Source organism: Papaver somniferum, chromosome 2, assembly GCF_003573695.1.
Source record: "Papaver somniferum cultivar HN1 chromosome 2, ASM357369v1, whole genome shotgun sequence".
In the NCBI taxonomy this organism is placed as follows: domain Eukaryota; kingdom Viridiplantae; phylum Streptophyta; class Magnoliopsida; order Ranunculales; family Papaveraceae; genus Papaver; species Papaver somniferum.
This window is the reverse complement of record NC_039359.1, coordinates 43,011,602-43,025,284: the sequence shown is the minus strand read 5'-3', so window position 1 is coordinate 43,025,284 and position 13,683 is coordinate 43,011,602. Positions and strand designations below refer to the sequence as shown.

Here is a 13,683-nt window from a genome sequence, read left to right as displayed (position 1 = left end):
TTATCCAAAAATATCTTTTCGAATTTCCTATTATTCTAGAAATATTAGAGATACCTAAAATATATTTGGTTAATGTGTAAGGATGTCGACACACTTTGAACATGTGCATTAATGCGTATCTTTTATTGTTCAAATATATTCCTTAACCGCTAAAAGGAAGAAAATCCCAAGATCGAAATTAAATAAGTTAAGAATCTTTTAATTAAGGTTTTTAATTATATATATGGAAAATAAGAATTAGTAATGTGCATTTACTGGTTAAATATTTTCCAAGGAGATTTTCGATCAATATTTTGGACAGAGCATTCTCAGGAATTATGGAAACCGAATGTGAAATGTATTGAATATCCTTGAGAATATTTTCGGTTTTTGAAATTCCTTGGTGTCCAAACTTCCTTGTCTATAAATACTTGAAGTTTTCATTTCGGGCAAACTAATCCTTCGTGGCAGTAAACTTCCTCTGTTGTACTGTTACTGGTGTAGCCGCCTATTCGGAGAGGAGAGTAACCTAATTAGGCGAAATCTCTTACGGACTTTCAGTTTAAAATATTCTTTGGGATTGAGAAGATTTATTAGTACCGTTGGTGGGAAACTAGATAATTGCAGTTTACTTTTTGTTTTTAATTGATTTGATTGACTAACGGTTGTTGAATCTTTGATTGCACCTAGTTTGTTTATTCTTGAGAACCTTCTCTTTTGATATAAGGCTCACTCAAACTAGATCAAAGATCAACGTTTCTACGGATCTAAGTCTTTCTAGATCCGTAAGATAGATTCATTGATTTGCCATTGTTAACAGATTCCGCTCTGTGCGACAAATCAATAAGGAATCAAGTTTGTTTTTGCAGGTTGTTACTTTGAAGATTAAATCGAAGATTGAAGATTTTGAAGATTTGAAGAAGAAGTTGTTGTGAATCATTAAGAAGATATACTAGATCTACTCCTAAAGAGAACGTTTGTTCTGCTAGGATATTGGGTATCAAATATCTATTGAGAACTTTGGTTTTGCTAGATATTATCAAATCAAGAATACTGCTGAAGCTGAGTAACTAGGATTTTAGTTTACTTAGTAGTGTCTACACGAAGTTGCAGGTTTACTTTTTGTAGCGTCTTAATTCATTGAGTATTCAAATCTGGACTAGGTCCCGGGGTTTTTCTACAAGATTGTAGTTTTCCTCGTTAACAAAATTCTGGTGTGTGCTTTACTTTATTTCCGCATTATAATTGTTTTTATATTATAATTAAATTAATTACACTTGTATGTTAACTAGGCACTTGATATTTATCCTATAAGGTTTCGGTTATCAAGTGAACACTTTGTCGTAGTATTGTCTCGATTCATATCCATAGACGATCACACAAAGTGTATTGGATTTCTCCACTTGTATGATATAATTATTCACGTGTTAGGCCAGTTCGGACTAACCCTATTTCAAGTGGACACTGTGTTGAAATATTTCTTGAGTGATTGTTGCTCCAAGAGGTTTATACACGGTAGAGATTGAATATGTTGTGATCAAATAAAAGATTGTGGTGTATTTGGGTATCCTCGTATTTTCAATTGGTATCAGAGCAGGCAAACACGAAAAGATATAACAATCTGTGTTTGGTGTGATCTAACCTATAAAGTTTTGAATCAAATGATAATTGATTCGGTTAACGTACCTCCAGGGTTTGATGGCTCAAACTATCTATGGTGGAGAATGGCTATGCAGTCTTTTCTTCAAGATCATGACTTTAACACTTGGGTTTTAGTTATTGATGGGTATGTACACCCAAAAGTACTGGTCGACAACTCAACCACTGAGTTTAGACTAAAGGAATTGAAAGAATTCAGTAATGAAGAAAAATTGCTTTCGAAGCAAAATTCTTATGGATTAAACGCCATTATACATGCTGTAACTCGAGACTTCCATCATCATGTAACCAAGTGTAAAACATCAAAGGAGGAGTCGGATATTCTAAATATCGTATTTGAAGGGAATGCCTCTGAACAAGAAGCTAGGCTTCTAACCCTATCTTCTAGATGGGAAAATCTTCGTATGAATGAAGACGATACCTTTGATGAGTTTGATGAAAAACTTTCTGAAATAGTGAATGCCTCTTATGCTTTAGGAAAAACTATTTCAGATAAAGATATTGTGTGTAAAATTCTAAGGTCTTTACCACCAAGATACGAATCTAAAAAGCATGCCATCATGGAAGCTAATGATCTTTCCACACTATCTAGAAGTGCTCTAGTTGGTAAATTAAAGATCTCTAACCTTGAATATCAATTCAAGAATGAAGTAGGTATTACCCTTAAAGCTGTAACTAAGACTTGTTCTTCAGATACAAAAACTAAGAATTGCAGTGTTGATACGACTTCACGAGAATTTAGAAAGTTATTAAGACAAAAGAAAATGAATTCTTCTCCTTCTCCAAAAACACAAAAGTGTGTAAATAATAAAGAACAAAATAATTTTGATAACTCTAATTGTGCTGAGGATCAAGAGAACAAAGCTTACCATGCAACTGTTGAATGCACTTCTGGAAAGGATATTGAAATAACTTTAGAGTCAAAAACACTTGAATGTGATAAACTCTGCAAAGAGAATGAAAACCTTAGAAGGGAACTTGATATTTTATATAAGGATATAGAACGTATAAGCAATTGTGAGACTTATCTTGAAGTCTCGGAAAAATACAGAAAACAAAAAGGTGATGATCGAGAAGGCCCGGAACCAAAGGCACTCGACTGTGATCTTCGTGGAGAGAATGAAAGATTGAAAAAGGAACTTGATGAATTGGAGAACGATATTGAGATCCTTGGTGCTTGTAATTATCCTGAATGCATGAGATGTTACAGAGAGCATATCGAAGAAAGTCATGATCGAGAAAGGAAACTACATAGGGAGCTGGAGAATCTAAAAAACACTAAGGTGAGTAATTCTACCGAATCTGGAATTTCTTTATATTATAAAGTTCAAATTGATAAACTTAAGGTTAATCTAGATGATGCTCTTGAAAAAATAAAAATGTTGGAGAAAGAGAATATGAGTCTAAAAACGGACTTGAAAAAGTTCGATAGTAGCACAAAACAACTTGACTCAATGTTGAAGTCAAATATAATTCCTCGTGACACTCGAGGATTGTGCTACAAAGGTAAACAAACTTTGAATTCTAAACAGGAGACAAAGTTTCTAAATCCTAAAGACTCTGCTGAAGAAATTGCTTCCAAAGTTGCCACAAAAGATTGCTCTTCCAAAGAAAAATCTGTAGCACCTTCATCTTCAGCAAAAGATGGAAAACGTAAATTCCGTCAAACTCCAATAAAAGAAAATCCACAACAAGGTAACACTAAACCCCATGGTTCGTATGTTACTAAGCATTGCTCTTATTGTGGAAATAAAGGACACTTGGAAAGAGGATGCAGATTCCGTAAAAGGAATGAAAAAGCCATAGATGCACGTGTTTTCGCAAAATTGGCTGAACTCAATAATGTTTCTCGTGCTAAATCAGGACATGATTGTCCTAAAAATGAACAAAAGAATTATTGTAATGATAGTTCAAAGTTTGATTATCAGGATTCTACGAAGTTTTCTCAAAATCACTCAAACTACAAAAAGAGAGATAACTTTGTAAAGACTAGATCTGATGTTCCAAATTGGAGAAATGCTAACTCTCAGAGTTTTCAACATTTCAGTTACCCTAATGTTTCCTCAAGAGATTCATCTTGGGTTTCAATAAGAAATAATAGGAAGAACAAAGTTGCTTCTGCAAAACCCATTTCTAAATGGAGTCCAAAGTCTTCTCTAAAGACAACCAGGATGGTATAAAAAGATAGTCACAATGATGACACTCGAATGATAAGTTTCAATACTCATGACATTCAGAATATTGTGTTAAAAATTCTTGAACAAATGAATGTATCTCTGTGTTGTCATCGTTATATGAGATAGGTCTCATAACCGGTTACCTTTTTATGATTTTGTGACTTTTGATTTAGCGTATTTCATATCTAACTTGTTGGGTTGCTTAATCAAATAATCATAAAAGGATGATGATAATTAATCACATATATGAGTCACGGTATACTCTTATCAATTTATTTCTCATAAGTTGTTTATATAGTATACATATGAGTCTTTGGTATTAGCTTATTACTATTGGCACGTAATAGTTAAAACCATTTTAACCTTTCTCTGGTAAAGGTTGCTTTTGCTGTTCTTATGTCTTTGCGAAAGGATTAGAAGAACAATGAGGAAAAGAGGATGCGAAAATTTTAGGTAAAAAATCTTGTTAGTTAATTGTTTTCCTGTTTAAGAAAAGCCTGAGTTTATATTATATATATTTGTTGCTTTTGTTTAACAAAATTTCGGTTCAATTGATGTTTATTCCATGATGTGTGTGTGGATGTGTGTGATTCAATTGATTCCAGTTAAGAAAAACTATTGTTATCTTGATTTATTGTGTGGTATCAATTGTTTAGACTTACAAAATTTTGGTGCAATTGCGGTGCTATTAATGTCTATGTTGTTTTAATTGCTTCCGGTTGAGGTAAATAATTATGCAAGTTGATTTATTTTGGTTTGTATGAATTATTTATGGCTTAACGAAATAAAAGGTGTACGGGATGAGTTGTTTAGTCCAATTCAATTCCGGATAAGATAAACTAAGTTACTTCCGATCTTAGTTAGACTTATCAAAGTGAGGTTTCGGTTATTCAAGTCTAATCGAATGCCTTAACAAGAAATGCTAGTTAACTAACCTAGTACTTGTCTTGTTTAAAATTGAAAGGTCTAAGTTTATGGATAATTAGAACCTGGTGAGAAAAATAGAGTTTATCTTTATTTTGGTCTTATCGAATTAAGCGGTTGTTTTTGAACAATCGGTTTAGCAAAGGGACTAAGGTGCTTAGTTGATTTTTGGTTTGCTAAACTAAATTTTAAAAATTGTTTCGGACAATTGTTTCCTTGGTAACATATCAAAATAAAACTACTTGTAGTTTCGGTTTTGATATTGGTTATCAGAACATGATGTGTGGAACCCTCGTTCCTAACTCTACATGTTGCAAGTCTATTGAGATTTGTAAGATTCTTTTCGTATTGTCCTTTATTTTTTCGCTTCTTTGTCATTTTTGTGACAAAAAGGGGGAGACATATATGGAGTAAACAAGTGATACTGGCATTGATTTTATATTAATTGGTGTCGCTAAGGAAAAAGAACATTGGTGCTTGAACATTTATCTAAACGAAAGAGTGAAAGCACATACTAAGGGGGAGTAACATATCATATTACGTGGTATAACAAAGACGTATGGATTGAAAATCTACATATCCTTCCTTTAGGGGGAGTAGTATAACTTTGTTATTATAATGTCAACAACGACATTTATGGTTTGAATATCTCCAGGTTATTTTGTTGTTGAAATGTGAATGCGTATGTAGAATGAGTTATTTTTGTAATTTGTTTCTCCATATGTAATAGAGTTTTGTCACTAAATTAACAAAGGGGGATATTGTTAGAGCACTTCTCGGTTGAACCCACCAAGCGTTGGTGTGCCAAGTTTGGTTGTCATATTTAGTTCCAAAACTCGAGTCGCTATTATGTAAACTACAGTCAACTTAGATAGGATAGACTAGAAATGATAGAAGTATTGTGCTCCAGTTACTTACAAATATATGAAGATGGATTGAAAACAACAAAGACAATATCCTTCAGCATGAGGTTAGTAACTATGACTTGACTTGTTCCATATCTATCTTGTGTCTTTCAAGTCGTGTATATTGAAAACAAAAATGCAAAGCATGAGTATTAAGGAATACAATACGAGGTTTATTGCTTAACCATTAAACCTTGTATATAAGACATCGACATAATCGGTTGAATGCTACTGTGATTATGTATGAGTATAAGGTGAGGATTTCATCCTAGGAAACAATGTTCTACATGTGTTTTAAGGAAGTAAGTTCATGAACTTGTTTATGAATCGAAAAAGGAAATCTCCAGGCGTTATTGGGATTGTTATTCATTGCATATCTTGTCAACATCCAATATGTGTGATTTAGTATAACCAACCTACGACTTGTTTGTGTTCTTGGTAAAACTATTCACAAAGGCCTGACTTATGTATTGGCATGACTTTTATTAGTGAAACCGATCTTAAGTAATCACATGAGATGGTACGATCGAGTTTGTGATTTGTGTATGACCAACTCTGGGTAAAGGGGAACCGATCCAAGTAAGAGGTGCAACACATCACAAAGGGAAATCGATCCCTGTATGAGGTGCAGCAAAGGGGAACCGATCCTTTGAACATGTGCAACACGTTTTTAGGCAAAGGGGAACCGATCCTATGGACATGTGCAACACATACAAGTTAGATACCATAAATATGTGGGGAATCGATCATATGGACATGTGCAACAAGGGGGAACCCATCCTTTGAACATGTGCAGTTGGCCACAAAAAGTCTCAATCAAATCCGAGCACGTTTTGTGTTTTTAACACAAAAAATTATCCAAAAATATCTTTTAGAATTTCCTATTATTCTAGAAATATTAGAGATACCTAAAATATATTTGGTTAATGTGTAAGGATGTCGACACACTTTGAACACGTGCACTAATGCGTATCTTTTATTGTTCAAAGATATTCCTTAACCGCTAAAAGGAAGAAAATCCCAGGATCGAAATTAAATAAGTTAAGAATCTTTTAGTTAAGGTTTTTAATTATATATATGAAAATAAGAATTAGTAATGTGCATTAACTAGTTAAATATTTTCCAAGGAGATTTTCGATCAAAATTTTGGACAAAGCACTCTCAGGAATTATGGAAACCGAATTTGGAATGTATTGAATATCTTTGAGAATATTTTCGGTTTTGGAAATTCCTTGGTGTCCAAACTTCCTTGTCTATAAATACTTGAAGTTTGCATTTCGGGCAAACTAATCCTTCGTGACAGTAAACTTCCTCTGTTGTACTGTTACTGGTGTAGCCGCCTATTCGGAGAGGAGAGTAACCTAATTAGGCAAAATCTCTTACGACCGCTCAGTTTAAAGTCTTCTTTGGGATTGAGAAGCTCTATTAGTACCGTTGGTGGGAAACTAGATAAACTACAGTTTACCTTTTGTTTTCGATTGATTTGATTGACTAACGGTTGTTGAATCTTTGATTGCACCTAGTTTTTTTATTCTTGAGAACCTTCTCTTTTGATATAAGGCTCACTCAAACTAGATCAAAGATCAACGTTTCTACGGATCTAAGTCTTTCTAGATCCGTAAGATAGATTCATTGATTTTCCATTGTTAACAGACTCCGCTCTGTGCGACAAATCAATAAGGAATCAAGTTTTTTTATGCAGGTTGTTACTTTGAAGATTAAATCGAAGATTGAAGATTTTGAAGATTTGAAGAAGAAGTTGTTGTGAATCATTAAGAAGATATACTAGATCTACTCCTAAAGAGAACGTATGTTATGCTAGGATATTGGGTATCAAATATCTATTGAGAACTTCGGTTCTGCTAGATATTATCAAATCAAGAATACTGCTAAAGCTGAGTAACTAGGATTTTAGTTTACTTAGTAGTGTCTACACGAAGTTGCAGGTTTACTTTTTGTAGCGTCTTAATTAATTGAGTATTCAAATCTGGACTAGGTCCCGAGGTTTTTCTATAAGATTGTAGTTTTCCTCGTTAACAAAATTCTGGTGTGTGATTTACTTTATTTCCGCATTATAATTGTTTTTATATTATAATTAAAGTAATTACACTTGTACGTTAACTAGGCACTTGATATTTATCCTATAAGGTTTCGGTTATCAAGTGAACACTTTGTCGTAGTATTGTCTCGATTCATATCCATAGACGATCACACAAAGTGTATTGGATTTCTCCACTTGTTTTATATAATTATTCACGTGTTAGGCCAGTTCGGACTAACCCTATTTCAAGTGGACACCGTGTTGAAATATTCCTTAAGTGATTGTTTCTCCAAGAGGTTTATACACTGTAGAGATTGAATAGGTTGTGATCAAATAAAAGATTGTGGTGTATTTGGGTACCCTCGTCTTTTCAGAAGTTTTCTGATGATTGGTTTTATGTAAGCTTCATTCTGTTTCCTGAAGAAATAAGATATCTGGGCTTTGGGTTTTGATTAGGTTTTGTATATGTAGGATTGTATTTTTATTTAAACCTTAAAAAATTCCATGAAAGGAAATTGAGAGACATAATTGAAAATTGACTGAAAATAAATCTGAACAAAGAGATAAAATTGGGTAGGAAGTGAAATGTTACCTGATTCATCTCCAAGCTTTGTCCCCAATTGCTTGATCTAGTAGTCTCTTTTGTTGTGATTAAGTCCACAGTCTTCACCCATTTTTCATCGTGTGCTTTGTTACAGCTTTCAGGGCATGCATCTGGAGTTGCTCTCTGCTAGGCTCCAAGTTTCTATTCATAGCAGATGGTGAAAATGGTTTAGATGAAAAGGTATCAACAACACAATTTCCTGAGATGGGAGGTGGCTGAGGTGAGGAGTGTGGGAACAATTTGGCTGTAGGCTTGCTATGGTGTCCTGTAACTGCTCTTTCAGGTGAGTGGATGGGGTGATGGGAGTGGGATTGATTGTGCTGAATTTATTGAGTAGAAACCATTTGGACGTTTGGTTGATCCTCTACATTTTTCTGGTATAGTTGATGTGGTAGTTTTAGGTTAGGACTCGAAGCAAAATCCATTTTGATGGCCTTTTCCTTCACTTTTCTCTACCTCTTCGTTGTGATTTGCAACATTTCTTTCATCAGGGTATGCTCATAGTTTGTTTTCATCAGTTTCGTTGAGAGTTTAACAGTGGATCTCCTCCTCCTAATGATTGTTTTGTTGTTGACATTCCCAGTCCTTTGTTTTGGTGCTTGTTCTCCTACTATCATCATTTTGTCTCCCTCAGGAAGTGCAAGTTTCTGTATGTTGCTTGATTGATTGTTCCGTTCCTTTGTTCCTGAGATTGTAAGTTTTGTGTGACAAGGTCCTGATTTTACATTTGTATGTGCTTCAAACTTGTAGATCTTCTTTCCAATAGCCTTCTAAACTATAAGAGTTCCCTTTTTTTTTTCCATTGCAGAAAGCTACCTCTGTTGTTTCCTCAGTAACATTCTCCTTTTATTTTTCCTCCTGGTCCCTCTGGTGCCTCTCAGTTGTAGTCCTTCCTTGAACCTTTGATAAAAATATTCTTCGTGTTGGTCTAGTATGCTTCGTGAAATTTTCAAAGCCTGGAGGAGGTTCAACAAATGATGCAGAGTCCACCAATTGAAAAGCATAGTTAAGATGTGTTGCAAAATTTACCACCTCAGGTGGTCCATGGATAAAACGAAAACTGCTTGATTTTCTTCCTCTCTTCTTGAAGTACCTCCCATTTTCAATTCCAATTATTTGTATCTTCTGTGGTGGTGTCATTTCTTCTCCATCAGTAAATTGTCTTTTTGAGTGCACATCTTCAGTTTTTATCAAAGTCTCCTTTAACAGTACTCCTAACTTAAACCCTGGAGCTGGAGGTATTGTGGGAGTATGTTCTTGCATTGGAGTAACCACCTCATTAGTCATCTGTGAGTCATTTTGATGGTCAGCCTTCCCATTACTAGATTCTCCCTTTTAAAAGTTTTGTGTTCCTTGGAGAAAGTAAGTTGATGTGGCTTTGAAGGTTACATTTGATATGGCTTGCATTTGTTCTTCCACAAAGGCTTCATCAGCTTCTTTTTCCTCAAGTTCCTTCATTTGAGTATCCTTTATAGTTTTGTGGTGTTGTTGCTGAGATAAGCATTTTTTTTCTTTGGGTGATTTAGTATTCTGCAGTGATTGCAGAAACCTTTGGAGAGCTACTCAAATAACAGTTTAACTTTGATGACTTCATGTTTCCCTGCATTAACTGGTATGTGGTCCCAAAGCGTTTGATTTACATTGATCTCAACAAGGGCTCTAGGACATGATAGATTTTGCTCACTTCTTGAGGGTTTTTCTACCACGAGACAAGTAGCCATAGAGCTTGATAGATTATATGGAATCTGTCCACAAGAGAGCTCAGGAGGAAGATCCATAAGTCTAGCCCATATAGTTATGATATCCATGTTGATTGAAGCAGGTACTACTCCATACAAATATTCTTGGACCACTAGCAGAAAAGGGCCAAGACTCCAGATGTTTATGGAGTGAGCATATTGAACATCACTCCTTGATTGCAGCTTAAACAAAAAAATGCTATTTTCTTTCCATCTGAACACCAATGTACTTTATGAGCATAATCTAGTTGCCAAACTTGTTGTACAATCTCAATTGCTTTTTCTTTCTTTAGTTTGAACTCACAGTTAATCTTTGAGATGATCTGCAGACTTGATCCACCTCTACTTTCAGCAATTTGTTCCTCAGATAGGTTAAAGACTTTGTTTATATCAAGTTTTTTGAGAATTTCAGTGGTATTCTCTGAATGATTCATTGATAGAAAGGATGTAGGTAACTTGAGGTAGTCAGTGGAGATGTTGGTGAAAAAAGTTTTGAGTTTCTTACACCAGGAGATGGCTAACATTGTTACTATTGCAAAAAGCCATATCCAGAATAACCACCGGAGAAACATTACTCTAGTGTTGACTGAATGGATGAGAGACTCTTGCAGAGAGACCCTATTATGATGTACCACTACCATAGCTAGCTGAGCGGGGCAGGATGCCCACAACAGGCCAGTGAGAAGGAAGTAAATAAGGTAGCTGGTGGTTGAGGTGGTTACTAACAATGCGGGGGTGAAAAGAATTAAAATGAGAATAAATAAATGCAAAAGATGAGGTTTAAAGTTGTGAAGAGGTAAAGGACAGGGGTAGACAGAGAGGAAAGGGATAGTTGAAGTACACCATCAATGAGATAGCCATAGGTTTGCCCCAAAGGCCTAAACCAAACAGGTGAAGGTGTAAATGAGTGAACAGTGAAACACCCACCACAAACTTGTTGTTCAGGGAGAAATTTGGTTTAAGGGATGAACAGGATGATTTGTTTGATTTATGGGTTTTTTTTTTAATTTTTTTTTTTTTTTTTGAAAAGGAAAAAGCTACTATAGGTACCGGAGAAGCTTGAGCAACTTCAGCTGAATACCCTGCAAAAATCGCAAAGGTATTAGCACAAATATGATATTGGATGAAATTTTACCTTACTTTTCCGTTACTGCTAGCTTGGGGAGCGTAAGAGAACCAAGCTGTAAGACTACTCTGCACGCATTTCAAGTCAGGGCGATTTTAAGAAGTTGGGAACATTACTTAAATACCCCTCCTTTTCAGGGTCTTCACAAATACCCCTAAGGACTTCACAAATACCCCAAAGGATTTTTTTTAAGTGGATAATGAAAATGAACTTGTACTTTTATGGCGAGTGGGTATTTCAGCAAAGAAGGAAGCACCTGTCAACTTTTTGACAAACTCACTGGAGGGAAGATCCATACTCATGCCAGCGGATATACTTATTTTTGGATGGGCTAATGGCAAACACGCATGTGTTGACCTCACGGGGGTTTGTCCGTTAGTAGGCATTGGATATGGTTCCTTTACAATTGGCCAAGCAGCATTGAGGGCTACCTCAGGTAAGATAGCAAAGCATGAGAAAGCATGTATAGATAATTGACATGTTTTTATCCCCTTTGCTTTTGATACTTTTGGTTTCTTAACTCCAGAGGCGGTTGGACTCCTCAAAAGAGTCCAGAAAGTCATGCACAGTGATGTCATGACCCCCGGTTCGAGAAAGTTTGTTTTTAAAAGGATAGGATTTGCAATTCAAAAGGATAGTATGCGCAGCTTGTTGCTCGCTTGCCTACTATGTAGGGGTGTGCATACAATCCGGAACTGCGGATTTCATCCGCAACCGTCCGCAAAATTACGGGTGAAAACCAATCTGCAAGAATCTATGGGCCGGTTACGGGTTAATTCTCAAATCCGCAAGGTTTGACGATTTGGTTGCGGTTAATTTTGTAAATCCGCGGATTTATCCTCATCGTAGGTTAGTGAAGGAATCTCATAAAACAAGGATAATATTGGAAGGTTCAGTTTAATATATAATCTTCTTTATCGCTGTACAAGTATGAACGGGATAGGAAATTACATATCACGAATTCATGACAACCGCTCAGAGGGAAGGCCTCAAACAAAGTAAGAAGCCAAAAATAGTCACCTCATCCTTTTCGGATGCTGAAAAAGAAGAACTTCCTCCATATCTACTGTGTCAAAAATGTCTAACATGAGAAAGTATGCTCATTCCAGTCAGGTCCACAGAGAAAGCAAGAAACCAAGGTAACCATGACCGAACTCCATACTTCCCCATAAGCAAAATATAAATTACACAAAATTGGTTAAAAAGACCAAAATCAACAATTCCTGGATGAAATGGACAGTTAAATTTTGATACTGTTTAAATGGCCAAGAATGTAAAAATAGGCAGGATGTAACCAATTTCATCGTGCCTATTTTCAAATATTTTTCTTATTTTTAATTTAAACAGGATGTATCCAGTTTCATCCTTGCTATTTTTTAAATTTAAGGTAGGATCTTACTATTTTTTTTTTGGCCATTTCACCCAAACTATTTTTTATCCGTCCATTTGAACCGTGATTTAAAAATATTTGAACAAATGACCCATTTTCCGTATAAATTAACAGTCCACTCATACGCAACACCTCAGAAGTGAGAAACAAAACCCCTGTAACTCCCTTCGCAGACCAAATTTTTTTGAAAATGTAGCTTTGATGGAAGTTCCAGTGAGAGTGAATGCATGACTGGTGGAGCAACCAACTTGGGTAGACTGGGGTTTTATACTCTGATGCCTGAAGTCTCGAATATGAAAGCAATTCTACAGCATGACAGATCGGTGATGATTTTTTTTTCATTTATTAAATCCGCGATTAATCCGCATCCGGCCGGCCCGTACAATTCGCAGATCCGTAGAGGTCAAATCCCCGGGTGATTGGGCCGGTCATGGTTCAATTTTCCAAATCCGCAACTTTGACGGTTTGGTTGCGGGTGATCCCTAATCCGCGACCGTCGGTTCGTTGCATACCCCTATTACTATGTAAGAACTCATTTATCCAGATTTTAATAAATAGGTTAAAATCTTTTGTTTACTTGTACTTTTTTGGATAATGAAAATGAACCAGTATGTTCTTGACGCGTGAAGACGTCAACCTCAACCTCCGTACCCTAAAAACTTAAAATACACCCTTTAGGGATATTTGTGAAGTCCTTAGAAGTATTTGTGAAGACCCTGAAAAGGAGGGGAATTTATACAATTCCCACTTTTTTTTAAGAAAGAGAAAAAGGAATCCATGAAAAACTAAACCTAATTAGAATTATTATGGATAATACTTTTATTATCAAGCCCTGAATTTTAAAGTTTTGGGTCTAAAAATATCAAAATATGAAAGAATGGAATTGATAGTGAAGGATCCATTTTATAGGTTCTAACTGTTGAACCCATACAGTAAAGGGTTAACAATAGCTTTCACTAATCACATTTTGGTGTAGATCGGAAAAAAAAAATTAAAATTCTAAGGCACCATTAACACTTTTATTAAAACATGGATTGATTTCTAGAAACTCCATTTTGCGGAGTTTTTTAGTTATTGTAATACGTTGGTGGTAATTTGCACTTTGTTGATGCACTAAAGGCTCGTAAATAGAAATAAGT

General features: G+C 35.4%; 1 long non-coding RNA gene across 1 annotated transcript; it reads left to right on the top strand.

Moving 5' to 3' along the window:
- Positions 1–8,136: 8,136 nt before the first annotated feature.
- Positions 8,137–10,336, top strand: LOC113347483. The gene is made up of 2 exons (XR_003359004.1): positions 8,137–8,572; positions 9,816–10,336. It is a non-coding gene; the product is annotated as an uncharacterized LOC113347483 (long non-coding RNA).
- Positions 10,337–13,683: the final 3,347 nt, after the last annotated feature.